The 18,717-nt window shown below is 46.9% G+C and overlaps 1 protein-coding gene across 1 annotated transcript in view; it reads right to left on the bottom strand.

Moving 5' to 3' along the window:
* Positions 1-5,719, bottom strand: part of dph2 (diphthamide biosynthesis 2) — a 33,058-nt gene extending 27,339 nt beyond the window's left edge. The window contains exon 1 of the mRNA XM_070886060.1: positions 5,587-5,719. The gene's annotated coding sequence lies outside the window, so the exon portion shown is untranslated. The remainder of the gene's footprint in view (positions 1-5,586) is intronic.
* Between the last annotated feature and the right edge of the window lie 12,998 nt (positions 5,720-18,717).

Raw genomic sequence — 18,717 nt, 5'->3', positions numbered from 1 at the left:
TCCAACATGGCAGACTGGTCACATAGAAACTTACAGCGCAGAACAAGGCCATTCTGGCCCATCGTGTCCGCGCGGCCGACAAATAGCCACACGGTCCTTGGTCAGCAGCCCTAAAGGTTACATGTAAACCTATGAACAATGACGGAAAGGCAAAGAGCACCCAGCCCAACCAATCCACCTCACCACAACTGCGACACCCCTTATACGAAAACATTCCACACTCCACCCCAACTGGAGCCATGTGATCTCCTGGGAGAGGCAAAAACCAGATAAAGAGAATTATAGACCGGTTAGCCTGACATCGATAGTGGGGAAAATGTTGGAATCAATTATTAAAGATGTAATAGCAGCACATTTGGAAAGCAGTGACAGGATCGTTCCAAGTCAGCATGGATTTATGAAAGAGAAATCATGCTTGACAAATCTTATAGAATTTTTTGAGGATGTAACTAATAGAGTCGACAAGGGAGAACCAGTGGATGTGGTGTATTTGGACTTTCAAAAGGCTTTTGACAAGGTCCCACACAAGAGATTAGTGTGCAAAATCAAAGCACATGGTATTGGGGTAATGTATTGACGTGGATAGAGAACTGGTTGGCAGACAGGAAGCAAAGAGTAGGAATAAACTGGTCCTTTTCAGAATGGCAGGCAGTAACTAGCAGGGTACCGCAAGGTTCAGTGCTGGGACCCCAGCTATTTACAATATACATTCATGATTCAGACGAAGGAATTGAATGTAATAGCTCCAAGTTTGCAGATGACACTAAGCTGGGTGGCAGTGTGAGCTGTGAGGATTCCAAGAGGCTGCAGGGTGACTTGGACAGGTTAGGAGAGTGGGCAAATGCATGGCAGATGCAGTATTATGTAGATAAATGTGAGGTTATCTACTTTGGCGCCAAAAACAGGAAGGCAGAATATTATCTAAATGGTGACAGATTAGGAAAAGGGGAGGTGCAACGAGACCTGGGTATCTTAGTACATCAGTCATTGAAAGTTGGCATGCAGGTACAGCAGACGGTGAAGAAGGCAAGTGGCATGTTGGCCTTCATAGAGGATTTGAGTATAGGAGCAGGGAGGTCTTACTGCAGTTGTACAGGGCCTTGATAAGGCCACATCTTGAATATTGTTTACAGTTTTTGGTCTCGTAATCTGAGGAAGGCCATTCTTGCTATTGAGGGAGTGCAGTGAAGGTTCACCAGACTGATCCCGGGATGGCAGGACTGACATATGAAGAAAGACTGGATCGACTAGGCTTATATTCACTGGAATTTAGAAGAATGAGAGGGGATCTCATAGAAACATATAAAATTCTGACAGGATTGGACAGGTTAGATGCAGGAAGAACGTTCCCGATGTTGAGAAGTCCAGAACCAGGAGTCACAGTTTGATAAGGGGTAAGCCATTTCGGACTGAGATGAGGAGAAACTTCTTCACTCAAGAGAATTGTGAACCTGTGGAATTCTATACCACAGAAAGTTTTTGGGGCCAGATCGTTAGATATATTCAAAAGGGAGTTAGATGTGGCACTTACGGCTAAAGGGATCAAGGGGTATGGAGAGAAAGCAGGAATGGGGTACTGAAGTTGCATGATCAGCCATGATCATATTGAATGGTGGTGCAGGCTCGAAGGGCCGAATGGCCTACTCCTGCACCTATTTTCTATGTTTTGTGGTATATATCAATGATTTAGACTTGAATGTAAGGGGTATGATTAAGAAGTTTGCAGATGATACAAAAGTTGGCTTTGTGGTTGAAAGCTGTAGACTGCAGGAGGCTATCAATGAATTAGTCTGGTGAGCAGAACAGTGGCAAACGGAATTCAATCCAGAGAAGTGAGAAGTAATGCATTTTGGAAGGGCTAACAAGAAAAGGGAATACACATTAAATGGTAGGACACTGAGAAGTGCAGAGGAACAAAGGGACCTTGGAGCTCATGTCCACAGATCCCTGAAGGTAGCAGGCCAGGTAGATAAGGTGGTTAAGACGACATACGGAATACTTGCCTTTATTAGCTGAGGCATAGAATGCAAGAGCAGTGAGGTTATGCTTGAACTGTATAAAACACTAGTTAGATCATAGCACGAGTACTGCGTGTAGTTCTGGTCACCACATTACGGGAAAGATGTGATTGCACGAGAGGGTACAGAGATTTACGAGGATGTTGCCTGGACTGGAGAATTTTAGTTATGAGGAAAGATTGGATAGGCAGAGTTTGTTTTCTTTGGAACAGAGGAGGCTGAATGGGAGACCTTATTGGGATGTATAAAATTATGAGGGGCCTAGATAGCGTGGAAAGGAAGAACCTATTTCCCTTAGCAGAGAGGTCAACAACCATAGATTTTAAGTATTTAGCAGGAGGTTTAGAGAGGATTTGAGGGGAAATGTATTCACCCAGAGGGTGGTGGGGGTTTGGAACTCACTGCCTGAAAGTGTGGTAGAGGCAGAAAACCTCACCACATTTAAAAAGTACTTGGATGTGTACTTGAAGTGTCGTAACCTACAAGGCTACGGACAAAGAGCTGGAAAGTGGGATTAGGCTGGATAGCTCTTAGTCGGCCGGCGCGAACACGATGGGCCGAAATGGCCTCCTTCTGTGCTGTAAATTTCTATGATTCTGGCAAATAGAGCAAAACTCGAGATTGCATGAGAGGAAAGAGATAAAATTAGAAAAAGGTCAACACCTATCATAGTAACAAGATTTTAAAAATCTAGTGTTCTGTTGTACATTTCTTTCCAATTCCCCCACCAATGTAATAAAGACAATTCAGCTCAAGCAAACCATAGACATTGCTCTCTAGTGGTGATGAGATGCATGATGCAAAGTAATCACAGATCCCAAAATAGTTCAAAAGTGCTGCAAGCATTTCATTCAGAACTAGTTTACACAATACTTTAATCTAACTGAGATTCAGATATCGCAGAACTGTTTAAAACCATGGTCAAAAATTTAATGCAGTGGTGGGGTTGTGCGGGGGGGGGGGGCAAAAGCTGTCATTTTTGTGGAAAAAGTGCATCTGTGTTGACTCCTTACAGTTTACATAGTCGCAGTAAATGAATGTTTGCAGGTTAGGTTTCTCCATGATAAAATGTACATTTATTTGACTATGTTAATTAGTTTTACAATAGTTTCTACATGGAACAAAAACAAAAATGTCATCAGACTGTCTTATCCCTCATCATCATCATAGGCAGTCCCTCAGAATCGAGGAAGACTTGCTTCCACTCCTGAAGTGTTCTTTGGTGGCTGAACAGTTCAATACGAGAGCCACAGATTCTGTCACAGGTGGGACAGATAGTCGTTGAGGGAAGGGGTGGGTGGGACTGGTTTGCCGCACGCTCTTTCCGCTGTTTGCGCTTGATTTCTGCATGCTCTCGGCGTTGAGACTCGAGGTGCTCAGCGCCCTCTCGGATGCATCTCCTCCACTTAGGGCGGTCTTGGGCCAGGGACTCCCACACCTCCTCTCACTATGGAGCAGAGTGCTTTCACATCACAAGAGGCTAGAGCAGCACTTCTTCCCAACAACATTCTAGCAGGGATCCAACATTGACATTTAACATTGATGTCTCCGAGAATCTCAAGATGAACATCATGTGACTCGAAAGAGAATTTAGAACGTAAGAAATAGGAGTAGGCCATTTGGCCCATCAAGCCTGCTCTGCCATTCAATAAGATAATGGCTGATCGGATCATGAACTCAGCTCCACTTCCATGCCTGCTCCCCATAACCCTTCACTCCCTTATCATTTAAAAATCTGTCCATCTCCATCTTAAATATATTCAATGACCCAATCTTCATAGCTCTCTGTGGCAGAGAATTCCATAGATTTACAACCCTCAGAAGAAATTTCTCATCTCAGTTTTAAATGAGTGGCCCCTTATTGAGACTATGTCCCCTAGTTTTAATTTTCCCTATGAATGGAAATATCTTCTCTGTATTCACCTTGTCGAGCCCCCTCATTATCTTATGTTTCAATAAGATCATCTCTTATTCTTCTGAACTCCAATGTGTTCATTGGAGGCCCAAAGTAGGCCCAACCTACTCCTATAAGTCAACCCACTCATCTCTGGAATCAACCTAGTGAACCTTCTCTGAACAGCCTCCAATGCAAGTATATCCTGCCTCAAATACAGAGACCAAAACTGTGCACAGTAGTTCTGGTATGGCCTTACCAATATCCTGTATAGCTGTAGCAGGACTTCACCGCTTTTATACTCTATCCCTCTTGGCAATAAAGGCCAAGATTCCATTTGCCTTCCTGATTACTTGCTGTACCTGCATGCTAACTTTTTGTGTTTCATGCACAAGGACCCACCCCCCAGGTCCCTCTGTACTAAGTATCAAAACTCCCAACAAACAGTTCTTCCAATGCTGGCCTCTTGTACATCCTCAATTTCCTTCATCTAACCATTGATGGCCATCCCATCAGCTGTTTAGACCCTACACTCTGAAATTCCACCTCTCCACTTTTCTCTCCTCCTTTAAGATGCTCCTTAAAACCTACCTCTTATCAAACTTTTGGTCACCTGTCCAAATAGCTCACGTACTTCAGTATTAAATCTTGTCATTAACTCTCCTGTGAAGTGCCTTCGTACAATTCACTATGTTAAAGGCGCTATATGAACACAAGTTGCTGTTGCTAACTTGTGCAGATAAGGCAGACACCAAGACATGAAACTTGAACATTTTCTCAAAAGGAATGTTTCCAAAAAAGATAAATCCTGAAATAGAGAAAACATACTTTTTGGAATATGGTACATATTGAAATAACAATGAAGACCATATGATAACTGATTTAATAATTCCTAAATAGCCTTGCTAATTCTTCAAAACGGTGCTTTACCCACACGTCTCCAGAGGCAGGTGCACCACCACTGCCAACCATAAAGGCAGCCTTCTCCCTGGTCAGGAAGGTATATGCTTACATTTTTGTAAACAGGAGGTGGGTGGGATGGCTTGACCCATCCACCTCCACGGAGGTGTGTGGGGGACCTGACCCATCCACCTCCATGGCACGAACCTGGTATTGCAGTACTTCCAGGAACGGTGCAGTGGCTCTAGGCCTTTTGGCTAAGAGCATTGGCGCAGAGTGATCCTTGACTGGTGCAGGGTGACCTCTGGCGTTTGACAAAGAATTGTAACGATTGGAACGATTGGACACGAATTAAAAAAAAAGGCAGCCACAGATTGCAAGGCGAGCCAACTATTCAGCCTAACCATAAAAGCACAATGAGATTTTCCTGTTGCTGCTCTTCACCCAACACGAGATAGAAATTAACGTCAGATTCACAGCCAGTTGTTTCTTGGCTGCATCACTGGCACCGTGGAATCTGGGCCACAATGTGCCTGAGCTGGGTGACCCAACAGCGGATCACAGCAGCGAGTCTCTGCCAATCGAGTCTACAATGGGTGTGGAGGGGGCTCGCAGCAGGATGTCGCTGCGTGTGACTCACATGGCGGGCTCAGAAAACAAGGCCCAGGGTTTACAAGGCCTACTTCTCCCGTTATTAAATGTGGCCTCGGAACGTGTCCCTCGCTCTGCCTGCAGCCCTCCCCTCACCGCGGAACCCAACTGCCGTTCACTCACCTGTCTCGGCGGCGCGTCTATCCTTAGCCAATCAGTGCGCTCCTCACGTGCTCTGCGTACCAAAGAACCAATCCGAACTAAGCGGCGCTCGGACGCGAATGGTCACCATCAAGCAATCACAGTTCAGCCTGCCTGCGGCCAATCAGGACCGACCTCTCCTGGGACGGCAGCTGAAAGGGAGCAAAGCTGAAGAAACGCCGAGTTCTCACTTGTGTTGGTGGAGCAGGTTGTGCCGTGGAGTGTTCCCCAAAAGCGGAGATTCGCTATTGGGTTGCTTTTTTTTTTTAAAGCCTCTTTTTCAATCACGTATTACTTTTTTCCTTGTTGTGGATCTTTTTTTTTTAGTCAGGATCACAACGAAGTTTGCACTAAGCAGTGTTTTGGGGCCTTTTGGGTAATATCGCGACCCAGAATGCTGAGCGGGAAGGGCGGCGCATGCGCAGAGAGTAAACGATTGCAATGTCACGCAAAGATTAATTATGTCACAGAAGGACTATTGACATCACTCACTCCAAGTGAATCCCAAAAGCTCAAAAGAGAATCAGCAGATCTCTGAGTCAATGCAGTTGAATATATTCCCCCCCAGTTAAGATGATAATACCAAATAGTAAGTATTAATATCATTAGGGTTTTTGATCACATTGGAAATAAATAACTTTTATTGCCTTTACACCTGTATAGGTATAATCCATCAATGTAGCTTATAGTGTCAATTGAATTATAACAGTAACTTACAGCCTTAATATTTACTGTGAATTATCAATAAATCTATTTATTTTTGACCCTGACATGAGCTTTCGTCCACATATCCGTAGCATAACTAAGACCACCTATTTCCAACTCCGCAACATCGTCCTTGCCTCAGCTCATCTGCTGCTGAAGCCCTCCTCCATACGTTTGTTTCCGCTAGACTTAACTATTTCAATGCACTCCTGGCTGGCCTCCCAATTCTTCGCTACGTAAACTAGAGGTGATCCAAAAGTTAACTGCCTGTGTCGTAACTCACACTGTCCCACTCACTCATCACCCTGTGCTCGCTGACCGACATTGTCTTCCGCTTAAGCAGTGCCTCGATTTCAAAATTCTCATCCTTTTCAAATCCCTCCATGGCCTTGCCCCTCCCTATCTCTGTAATCTCTTCCAACCCCACAACCCCCTGAGATGTCTGCGCTCCTCTAATTCTGCCCTCTTGAGCATCCCTGATTATAATTGCTCAACCATTGGTGGCCTTGCCTTCTGTTGCCTACGCCCCAAGCTCTGGAACTCCCTGCCTAAACCACTCCGCCTCGCTACCTCTCTTTCCTCCTTCAAGACGCTCCTTAAAACATACCTCTTTGGGCAAGCTTTCGGTCACCAGCGCTAATTTCTCCTTATTTCTTTTTGTGACTCAGTGTCAAATTTTTATTTCATAATAATCCTGTGAAGCGCCTTGGGACGTTTCATTACGTTAAAGGTGCTATATAAATACAAGTTCAAAAATAAATACAACCAGGAGAGTCGATGAGGGCAGTGCATATGATGTAGTTTATGTAAATATGGATTTTAGCAAAGCTTTTGACAAGGTCCCACACAGAAACATAGAAAATAGGTGCAGGAGTAGGCCATTCGGCCCTTCGAGCCTGCACCACCATTCAATAAGATCATGGCTGATCATTCCCTCAGTACCCCTTTCTTGCTTTCTCTCCATACCCCTTGATCCCCTTAGTCGTAAGGGCCATATCTAACTCTCTCTTGAATATATCCAATGAACTGGCATCAACAACTCTGCGGCAGGGAATTCCACAGGTTAAAAACTCTCTGAGTGAAGAAGTTTCTCCTCATCTCAGTCCTAAATGGGCTTCCCCTTATCCTGTGTCCCCTGGTTCTGGACTTCCCCAACATTGGGAACATTCTACCCGCACCTAACCTGTCCCGTCCGGTCAGAATCTTAAACGTTTCTGTGAGATCCCCTCTCATCCTTCTAAACTCCAATGTATAAAGGCCCACTTGATCCAGTCTCTCTTCATATGTCAGTCCTGCCATCCTGGGAATCAGTCTGGTGAACCTTCGCTGCACTCCCTCAATAGCAAGAACGTCTTTCCTCAGATTAGGAGACCAAAACTAAACACAATATTCCAGGTAAGGCCTCACCAAGGCCCTGTACAACTGCAGTAAGACTTACCTGCTGCTATACTCAAATCCTCTCGCTATGAAGGCCAACATACCATTTAACTTCTTCAACGCCTGCTGTACCTGTATGCCAACTTTCAATGACTGATGAACCATGACACCCAGGTGTCATTGCACCTCCCCTTTTCCTAATCTGCCGCCATTCAGATAATATTCTGTCTTCGCGTTTTTGCCCCCAAAGTGGATAACCTCACATTTATCCACATTATACTGCATCTGCCATGCATTTGCCCACTCATCTAACCTGTCCAAGTCACCCTGCAGCCTCCTAGCATCCCCCTCACAGCTCACACCGCCACCCAGTTTAGTGTCATCTGCAAACTTAGAGATATTACACTCAATTCCTTCATCCAAATCATTGTAAAGAGCTGGAGTCCCAGCACTGAGCCCTGCGGCACCCCACTGGTCACTGCCTGCCATTCTGAAAAGGACCCATTTATCCCGACTCTCTGCTTCCTGTCTGCCAACTAGTTCTCTATCCATGTCAGTATATTATCCCCAATACCATGTGCTTTGATTTTGCACACCAATCTCTTGTGTGGGACCTTGTCAAAAGCCTTTTGAAAGTCCAAATACACCACATCCATTGGTTCTCCCTTGTCCACTCTACTAGTTACATCCTCAAAAAATTCCAGAAGATTTGTCAAGCATGATTTCCCCTTCATAAATCCATGCTGACTTGGACTGATCCTGTCACTGCTTTCCAAATAATAACTGATTCCAACATTTTCCTCACTACTGATGTCAGGCTAACCGGTCTATAATTATCCGCTTTATCTCTCCCTCTCTTTTTAAAAAGTGGTGTTACATTAGCTATTCTCCAGTCCATAGCAACTGATCCAGAGTCGATAGACTGTTGGAAAATGATCACCAATGCATCCACTATTTCTAGGGCCACTTCCTTAAGTACTCTGGGATGCAGACTGCCAGGCCCCTGGGATTTATCGGCCTTCAATCCCATCAATTTCCCTAACACAATTTCCCGCCGAAGAAGGATATCCTTCACTTCCTCCTTCTCACTAGACACTCAGTCCCCTAGTACTTCCAGAAGGTTATTTGTGTCTTCCATCGTGAAGACAGAACCAAAGTATTTGTTCAATTGGTCTGCCATTTCTTTGTTCCCCATTATAAATTCACGTGAATCTGACGTTTGTCTTCACTAATCTTTTTCTCTTCACATATCTATAGAAGCTTTTGCAGTCAGTTTTTATGTTCCCGGCAAGCTTCTTCTCGTACTCTATTTTCCCCCTCTTAATTAAACCCTTTGTCCTCCTTTGCTGAATTCGACATTTCTCCCAGTCCTCAGGTTCGTTGCTTTTTCTGGCCAATTTATATGCCTCTTCCCTGGATTTAACACTATCCTTAATTTCCCTTGTTAGCCACGGTTGAGCCTCCTTCCCCATTTTATTTTTACTCCAGACAGGGATGTACAATTGTTGAAGTTCATCCATGTGATCTTTAAATGTTTGCCATTGCCTATCCACCTCAACCCTTTAAATATCATTTGCCAGTCTATTCTAGCCAATTCACGCCTCAAACCATCGAAGTTACCTTTCCTTAAGTTCAGGACCCTAGTTTCTGAATTAACCATGTCACTCTCCATCTTAATAAAGAACTCTACCATGTTATGGTCACTGTTCCCCAAGGGGTCTCGCACAACAAGATTGCCAATCAGTCCTCTCTCATTACACATCACCCAATCCAGGACGGCCAGCTCCCTTGTTGGTTCCTCAACATATTGGTCTCGAAAATCATCCCTAATACACTCCAGGAAATCCTCCTCCAGCCCAATCAATATGTAGATTAAAGTCACCCATGATAACTGCTGTACTTTTATTGCATGCATCCCTAATTTCTTGTTTGCTGCTGTACCCAACTTTACTACTACTGTTTGGTGGTCTGTACACAACTCCCACTAGCGTTTTCTGTCCTTTGGTATTCCGTAGCTCCACTCATACCGATTCCACATCATCCAAGCTAATGTAATTTCTTATTATTGCATTAATTTCCTCTTTAACCAGCAATGCCACCCCACCTCCTTTTCCTTTCTGTCTATCTTTCCTAAATGTTGAATACCCCTGGATGTTGAGTTCCCAGCCTTGGTCACCCTGGAGCCATGTCTCCGTGATGCCAATTACATCATACCTGTTAACTGATATATGCGCAGTTAATTCGTCCACCATATTCTGAATACTCCTCGCATTGAGGCACAGAGCCTTCAGGCTTGTCTTTCGAACACACTTTGCCCTTTTAGACTTTTGGTGTAATGTGGCCCTTTTTGCTTGTTGCCTTAGGTTTCTCTGCCCTCCACTTTCACTTTTCTTCTTTCTATCTTTTGCTTCTGTGCCCATTCTACTTCTCTCTGTCTCCCTGCATAGGTTCCCATCCCCCTTCCATATTAGTTTAATTCCTCCCCAACAGCACTAGCAAACACTCCCCCTCGGACATTGGTTCGGGTCCTGCCCAGGTGTAGACCGTCCGGTTTGTACTGGTCCCACCTCCCCCAGAACCGGTTCCAATGTCCCAGTAATTTGAATCCCTCACTTGTGCACCACTCCTCAAACCACATATTCATCTGAGCTATCCTGCGATTCCTACTCTGACTAGCTCGTGGCACTGGTAGCAATCCTGAGATTACTACTTTTGAGGTCCTACTTTTTAATTTAGCTCCTAGCTCCCTAAATTCGTCTTGTAGGACCTCATCCCGTTTTTTTACCGTATCGTTGGTAACTATATGCACCACGACAACTGGCTGCCTTTTCAGAATGTCCTGCACCAGCTCCGAGACATCCTTGACCCTTGCACCAGGGAGGCAACATACCATCCTGGGGTCTCGGTTGTGGCCGCAGAAACGTCTGTCTATTCCCCTAACAATTGAATCCCCTATCATTATAGCTCTCCCACTCTTTTCCCTGCCCTCCTGTGCAGCAGAGCCACCCACGGTGCCATGAACTTGGCTGCTGCTGCCCTCCCTTGATGAGTCATTCCCCCCCCAACAGTACCCAAAGCGGTGTATCTGTATTGCAGGGGGATGACCACAGGGAACCCCTACACTACCTTCCTTGCACTGCTCTTCCTGTTGGTCATCCATTCCCTATCTGGCTGTGTACCCTTTACTTGCAGTAAGACCAACTCACTAAACGTGCTATTCACATCATTCTAGCATCATGGATGCTCTCGAGTTCATCCACCCGCAGCTCCAGTGCCGCAATGCAGTCCCGCACGCGTAGTCGTCAGGGACACCAGAAGCGTCCCTGACTTCCCACATAGCACAGGAGGAGCATAACACGTGTCCAAGCTGTCCTGCATGACTTAACCCTTAGATACACTTAAATTGGCAACAACAATGCTAAAGGTTACTTACTGATATAGAAAAGAAAAAGAAAAACTACTTACCAATCACCAGCCAATCACTTACCCCCTTGGCTGTGCCGTCACCTTTCGATTTCTTTCTACTTTTTTGCCTTCTGCCTCTGCTGCAGCTGCACCAGCTGGCCTCTCCAAACTCCCTGCTCGAACTGCCGCTGGGCCTTTTAATAGGCTTCACCTCCGACGTCCCCGGACTCACGCCTCTCCAAACTCCCCGCTCGAACTGCCGCTGGGCTTTTTTATAGGCCTCTCCTCCGACGTCCCCAGACTCCCGCCTCTCCAAACTCCCCGCTCGAACTGCCGCTGGGCCTTTTTATAGACTTCTCCGACGTCCCCGGACTCCCGCCTCCCGACCTCCCCGCTCGAACTGCCACTGGGTCTTTTTATAGGTCTCTCCTTCAACGTCCCCAGACTCCTGCATCCCATGGCAGACTGGTCACAAAAGTAAAAGCCCATGGGATCCAGAGCAAAGTGGCAAGTTGGATCCAAAATTGGCTTAGAGGCAGGAAGCAAAGGGTAATGGTTAATGGGTGTTTTTCTGACAGGAAGGCTGTATCCAGTGGGGTTCCGCAGGACTCAGTGCTGGGTCCCTTGCTTTTTGTGGTATATATCAATGACTTGGACTTAAATGTTGGGGGTATGATTAAGAAGTTTGCAGATGACACTAAAATAGGCTGTGTGGTTGATAATGAAGAAGAAAGCTGCGAACTGCAGGAAGCTAGCAATGTACTGGTCAGGTGTGCAGAACAGTGGCAAATGGAATTAAATCCGGATAAGTGTGAAGTAATGCATTTGGGGATGTCTAACAAGACAAGGGAATACACATTAAATGGTACGACACTGGAGGAACAAAGGGACTTTGGAGTGCAGGTCCACAGATCCTTGGAGGTAGCAGGCCAGGTAGATAAGGTGGTTAAAAAGGCATATGGAATACTTGCCTTTATTAGTTGAGGAACACAACAGCAAGGAGGTTATGCTTGAACTGTATAAAACACTGGTTAGGCCACAGCTGGAGTACTGTGTGCAGTTCTGGTCAGTACATTACAGGAAATATGTGATTGCACTGGAAAGAATGCAGAGGAGCTTTACAAAAATGTTGCCTGGACTGGAGAATTTTGGCTATGAGGAAAAATTGGAGATGCTGGGTCTGTTTTCTTTGAAACAGAGGAGGCTTAAGGGAGACCTAATTGAGGTGCATAAAATTATGAGGGGCCTCGATAGAGTGGATAGGAAGGACCTGTTTCCCTTGGCAGAGTGGTCAACAACCAGGGGGCATAGATTGAAAGTAATTAGGGGGAGATTTAGAGGAGATATGAGGGGAAATTTCTTTACCCAGAGAGTGGTGGGGCCTGGAACTCACTGCCTGAAAGGGTGGTAGAGGCAGAAACCCTCACTACATTTTAAAAATACTTGGATGTGCACTTAAAGTGCCGTAACCTACAGCGCTACGGACCAAGAGCTGGAAAGTGGGATTAGACTGGATAGCTCTTAGTCGGCCGGCGCGGATACGGTGGGCCGAAAAGGCCTCCTTCCGTGCTGTAAATTTCTATGATTCTAAGTTGTTGTTAATTACATATTAGTTTTCTGCCTTATTCCTTCCTGTCGTTTTTATTACATAGAAATATTCCCCTGATCTTTTAACTCTTCTTAAAAGATATTGTACAGTTTCCTTGGAGTCCCAAGAATCTATCCTTGCCCCCTCCTATTTTTCATCTACATGCTGCCCCTAGACAACATTATCCAAAAGCACAACATCAGGTTCCATATGTAGGCTGACAATACCCAGCTCTACCTAACCACCACCTCTTTCGACCCCTCCGCTACCTCTGATTTGTTACACTGCTTATCTGACATCCAGTATTGGATGAGCAAATATTTCCTCCAATTAAATAGTGGGATGACCAAAACCATTGTCTTCGGTCCCGCCACCAACTCTGTTCCTCTCCCTGGCCACTGTCCAAGGTTGAACCAGACTGTTCGCAACTTAGTGCTCTTTTTCACCCTGAGCTGAGCTGCCGAGCACAAATCCATTCTATCACCAAGACCACCTATTTGCACCTCCGTAACATCGCTCGTTTCTGCCCCTGCCTCAGCTCATCTATTGTTGAAATGCTCGGCCATGCCTTTGATACCTCTAGACTCGACTATTCCAATGCTCATCTGACTGGCCTCCCACATTGGACCCTCTGTAAACTTAAGCTCATCCAAAGCTCTGCTGCCCATATCCTAACTCACATCAAATCCTGTTCACCCATCACCCCTGTGCTTGCTAGCCTACGTTAGCCCCGGTCCGGTAACGCCTCAATTTTAAGATTTTCATTCTTGTTTCCAAATCCCTCCATAACCTCACCCCTCTCTCTCTCTGACCTTCTCCTTCTGCAGCCCTATAAACCTACAACATCGCTGTGCTCCTCTATTTCTGGCCTTTTATGCATCCCCAATTTTCTTCGCTCCATCATTGGAGGCTAAGCCGTCAGCTGCCTAGGTCTTAACCTCTAGAATTTCCTGCCTAAACTATTATGTCTTTAATACTTTTATGAATGACTCCATGAGGTCTAGTATTGTACTTGAGCTGTTGTGACCTTAGTCTCATTTATTGTAACTCCAGAGTGAGGCACAAGCATGGTGGACAACCTTTTATACTGGGCCCTGCACACCTATTCAGGTGACCCTCAGGTCTCCCACCGCAGTGCCCTCTGGTGGCACATCTTATGTGACTATACAGTTAGTATACATGGTCTACATACATGACATCACTTCCCCCCAACTGTTTAATGCAAATTGACTTGTACATTGACAGTGACCTGGGCTTTGCTCTTCCTGATTGACCATTGGAGGTTCGCTTCTAGCTTGGGTGGGGTGGTAGTGAGATTTGTTGCCAGTGGAGGTCCTCATGGTTTCTGGTTGTGAGTCCATGACAACTCCATTCTCCCCCCGCTCCCCCCGCCCCCCCCCCCGCCCCACACACACACACACACACACAGGGAGCATGCTAATGGCCCATTACATGTAAGTTGCATTCAAGTTCATCTCATGGGTTTTACATTTACATCTTGGTACATTTGTTGGGTGGATTACAGTTGCGTTTCTTTTTGTGTGGTACATTTACATGATCAGTACAGGTATATCAGTACAGGTACTCAAGGACAGTCTAGTTCCAGCACGGCCGGATGAGATCCGGGTCGTCTGATGGTGGCGCAGTGCCCCATGCTAGTGGGTCTGTGGGTGAGGTGAGCTTATTTTGCTCGAGTTGCCGGAGCTCAGGGCTCTTGCTGTTACTCCTAGTGTCGGGCAGGCCCAAAGACAGCTGATGTGTCTGTGACCTCCCTGTCCTTTTCATTTGCACGGTGACACTGCTGCTCCCTGGGAAGCGGTCTAAGCGAGTGAGCGTTTCATCTAAGCGATGGTGGGGCTGCCTCATCTTGTCTAGCAGTTCGCAGGGGACTGCTGACTCACTTTCCTTGAGGGCACTGTTGTGAGCACTCTCTAGTTTGGGATTCTGGCTGGTACAGGTCCCATTCGGAGGAGCCGTTGCGGGTGACCCTTCGCTCTCGGGCATTGCTGTGGTGGTGAGTGGGTTTGTGGGCTGCGTCTTTTCTGCCCGGGTGGTGGGCGACGGTAGCCGACTGCGAGCATAGGCGCAGTTTATTGTTTCTAGCCCGTGGCGGTTCATGCCATCGGGTGCCTGCAATATTAAACCGATCTGAGGCAGGGTATCGCTACTGATGCCTCTGCTCTCCGGGGATCGTTTACTCTGCGGCTTGTCTACTTCTGTCAGCTGTGGGGACACTTTATGATACCTTGTTCTGGTCCCGGGGACGCAGGCTACAGCATTGGGTAGCCCGCTGGACCTGTATACGACCGTTAGATGTTCTCCCGCTACATTGGCTGATTGCAATTTGCACTTGACACCGCTCAACAACATTTTGCTTGTTACAGCTGGACTTTTACATTGGTTACCAATTTCAAGCAGTTCATTCAAAAATGGCGGGTTGCTGGCCTCCTTTAAAATGGCCTTACTACTTTTACCCCAATCGTCTTCGTTATGTATGCAACACTTTGTAACCAGCATTCTACCGCCACCAGAGGGTGCATCTGTTGGAGTCCCAAGGGATCCTAGCATCCCTTGGGAGCACTGCATATAAGTAGGCCTCCCATGTTGTGCCAGCACTCTGGAGTCAGAATAAAGAGACTAAGGTCACACTTACTCAAGTCTACATTACTCAGTCACATTGCTTTATTTGAGACATAACCACTGGCGACAAGTAAAAGATAACAAACCATTACGCGAAAATGCAGAGAGCTGTTGGTATCCTGGAGAAATTCTCAGAAGGTGACGATTGGGAATCCTTCGGGGAGCGACTCGACCAATACTGGAGGGAATGAAAACGCTGCCAAACAAAGGGCAATCCTCCTCACCGTCTGCGGGACAACAACCTATGGCCTCATGAAGAACCTTCGTGCTCCGGTGAAACCAACAACCAAATCCTATGAAGAACTGTGTACGCTGGTCTGGGAGCACCTAAATCCGAAGGAGAGCGTTCTGATGGCAAGGTATCGATTTTATACATGTCAACAATCTGAAGGTCAGGAAGTGGCAAGCCACATCACCGAACTAAGGCGCCTTGTAGGACATTGCGAATTTGATGGATTCCTGGACCAAATGCTAAGAGACTTTTTTGTGCTTGCCATTGGCCATGAGGTTACCCTTCGCAAACTATTGACTGTTGAAACACCGAACCTCAGCAAAGCCATAACGATAGCCCAGGCATTTATGTCCACCAGCGATAACACCAAACAAATTTTGCAGCATAAAGATGTATCAGCAAGTACTGTACACAAAGTAACTTCGTTTTCAGGCAGGAATGCATATGGCAGAATGTACACGCCTGCAGCTGCATGACCCCAGATGACTCAGAGTCTGCCATCAAGTGTGAATGCGAGGCAATTAACACCTTGTTAGTGCTACGGAGGTGATCATCGAGCCCATCAATGCCGCTTCAAACACTATACGTGCAAAGGCTGTGGAACAATGGGACACCTCCAGCGAATGTGCAGACGAGCTGCAAACCCTGAAAACCACCACGTTGCAGAGGAAGACCAATGGTGGGTCAAACTGAACTAGAGACTCGAACCGAGGAGGCAGAAGTGTATGGGTACACACTGAGACCGTAAACAATTATTTTGCATCGGTCTTCACAGTGGAAGACACAAAAACCATGCCAAAAATTGCTGGTCACGGGAATGTGGGAAGGGAGGACCTTGAGACAATCACTATCACTAGGGAGGTAGTGCTGGACAGGCTAATGGGACTCAAGGTAGACAAGTCCCCTGGTCCTGATTAAATGCATCCCAGGGTATTAAAAGAGATGGCGGAAGTTATAGCAGATGCATTCGTTATAATCTACCAAAATTCTCTGGACTCTGGGGATGTACCATCGGATTGGAAAGCAGCTAATGTAACGCCTCTGTTTAAAAAAGGGGCAGACAAAAGGCAGGTAACTATAGGCCGGTTAGTTTAACATCTGTAGTGGGGAAAATGCTTGAAGCTATCATTAAGGAAGAAATAGTGGGACATCTAGATAGGAAGAGCAGACGCAACATGGATTCATAAAGGGGAAATCATGTTTAACTAATTTACTAGAATTCTTTGAGGATATAACGAGCATGGTGGATAGAGATGTAACGATGGATGTGTATTTAGATTTCCAAAAGGCATTCGATAAGGTGCCACACAAAAGGTTACTGCAGAAGATAAAGGTACGCGGAGTCAGAGGAAATGTATTAGCATGGATAGAGAATTGGCTAACTAACAGAAAGCAGAGAGTCGGGATAAATGGGTCCCTTTCAGGTTGGAAATCGGTGGTTAGTGGTGTGCCACAGGGATCGGTGCTGGGACCACAACTGTTTACAATATACATAGATGACCTGGAAGAGGGGACAGAGTGTAGTGTAACAAAATTTGCAGATGACACAAAGATTAGTGAGAAAACGGATTGTGTAGAGGACACAGAGAGGCTGCAAAGAGATTTAGATAGTTTAAGCGAATGGGCTAAGGTTTGGCAGGTAGAATACAATGTCGGAAAATGTGAGGTCATCCACCTTGGGAAAAAACTAAAAGGGAATATTATTTGAATGGGGAGAAATTACAATATGCTGCGGTGCAGAGGGACCTGGGGGTCCTTGTGCATGAAACTCTTTTGAGTTAAACTGCAAAAACATAAAACATGTATCCGTGCCACCCGACCTGGATGACACACACAAGACATTTACAAGGCCCCTTTTTTATTTATTTTTTTTTTGTGGTTTTTTTTTTTTTTTTTTTTTGGGGCACTAAAATCAAATTTTTCCTTTTTCCAGTGCCCCCTATAAAAGGAGAGGGGGACACTAAAAGCACCGGCAATTAAAACAAATTAAACTTTAAAACGTAAAATCAAATTAAAATTTGGTTGCCGGGCGTGATGATGCACTCCAGTCCCTCCGGTGCCCACCTCTCGCGGAAGGCCGCGAGCGTACCGGTGGACACCGCGTGCTCCATCTCCAAGGACACCCTGGATCGGATGTAAGAGCGGAAGAGAGGCAGGCAGTCAGGTTGAACGACCCCCTCGACCGCCCGCTGCCTGGACCGGCTGATGGCACCCTTGGCCGTGCCCAGGAGCAGTCCTACGAGGAGGCCCTCGGACCTACCCGCTCCCCTCCGCACAGGGTGCCCAAAGATCAGGAGAGTGGGACTGAAGTGCAGCCAGAATTTCAGGAGCAGCCCCTTCAAATAGTGGAACAGGGGCTGCAACCTTGTGCATTCAATAAAAACATGGAACACGGACTCCTCCAGACCGCAGAAATTGCAGGCGGCCTGGGAGTCCGTGAACCGGCTTAAAAATTTGTTGCACGGCACTGCTCCGTGCACCACCCTCCAGGCCAAGTCCCCGATGAATAGTGGGAGGACCCCTGCGTAGAGTGCCCTCCATCGGGGACCCCCGCCTCCTCCGGACGGCAAGATGGTACGCCATGGCGTGTCCGGACGGCCGGCGAGGATGGCAAAGTTGAGGGTGTGCAGGAGCAGCCCGTACAGGAAACCCCTCCGCGCGGAACTGAAAGGCACGGAGGGGATTTCCCCGAGGCGGCTCAAGTTGTGAGGCGCCGGCCCCCAAGGGAGGTTCCGGGGTTTGGCGCCGATGAGGAATTCCGTCCGGACGGGGGTCAGTTCGGACGGGATCTCCCCACGTGCTTGAGCCTCCTCGATACACCTAACGGAGTCAGGGCCCAGAGCTGTTTTTAGCGACTCGATGGCATCGGCCGCGCGGCGGACGTTGGCAGAATTTAGGCGCCGCGCCAGCGTGACTGGCGCCATCCAGCCCGCTCCTCCGCCATCGAGCAGGTCCCTGACCCTGGTCACCTCACCAGCCACAGCCCTCTCTTCCGACCGCCACATGAAGCCTCGGCCGTGGAGGTACGGATTCCCGAGCAGCGGTTCCTGCAGGACGGCCGCCACTCCAGCCGGCGGAGAGCTGCGCTTGGTGGAGACTTTGTTCCAGACCCTGATGAGTTCCCTGTAAAAGACAGGCAGCTCCCGGAGGGCGGTCCTGGCACCCC

Source organism: Pristiophorus japonicus, chromosome 8, assembly GCF_044704955.1.
Source record: "Pristiophorus japonicus isolate sPriJap1 chromosome 8, sPriJap1.hap1, whole genome shotgun sequence".
In the NCBI taxonomy this organism is placed as follows: Eukaryota; Metazoa; Chordata; class Chondrichthyes; family Pristiophoridae; genus Pristiophorus; species Pristiophorus japonicus.
This window is presented reverse-complemented; position numbering and strand designations above follow the sequence as displayed.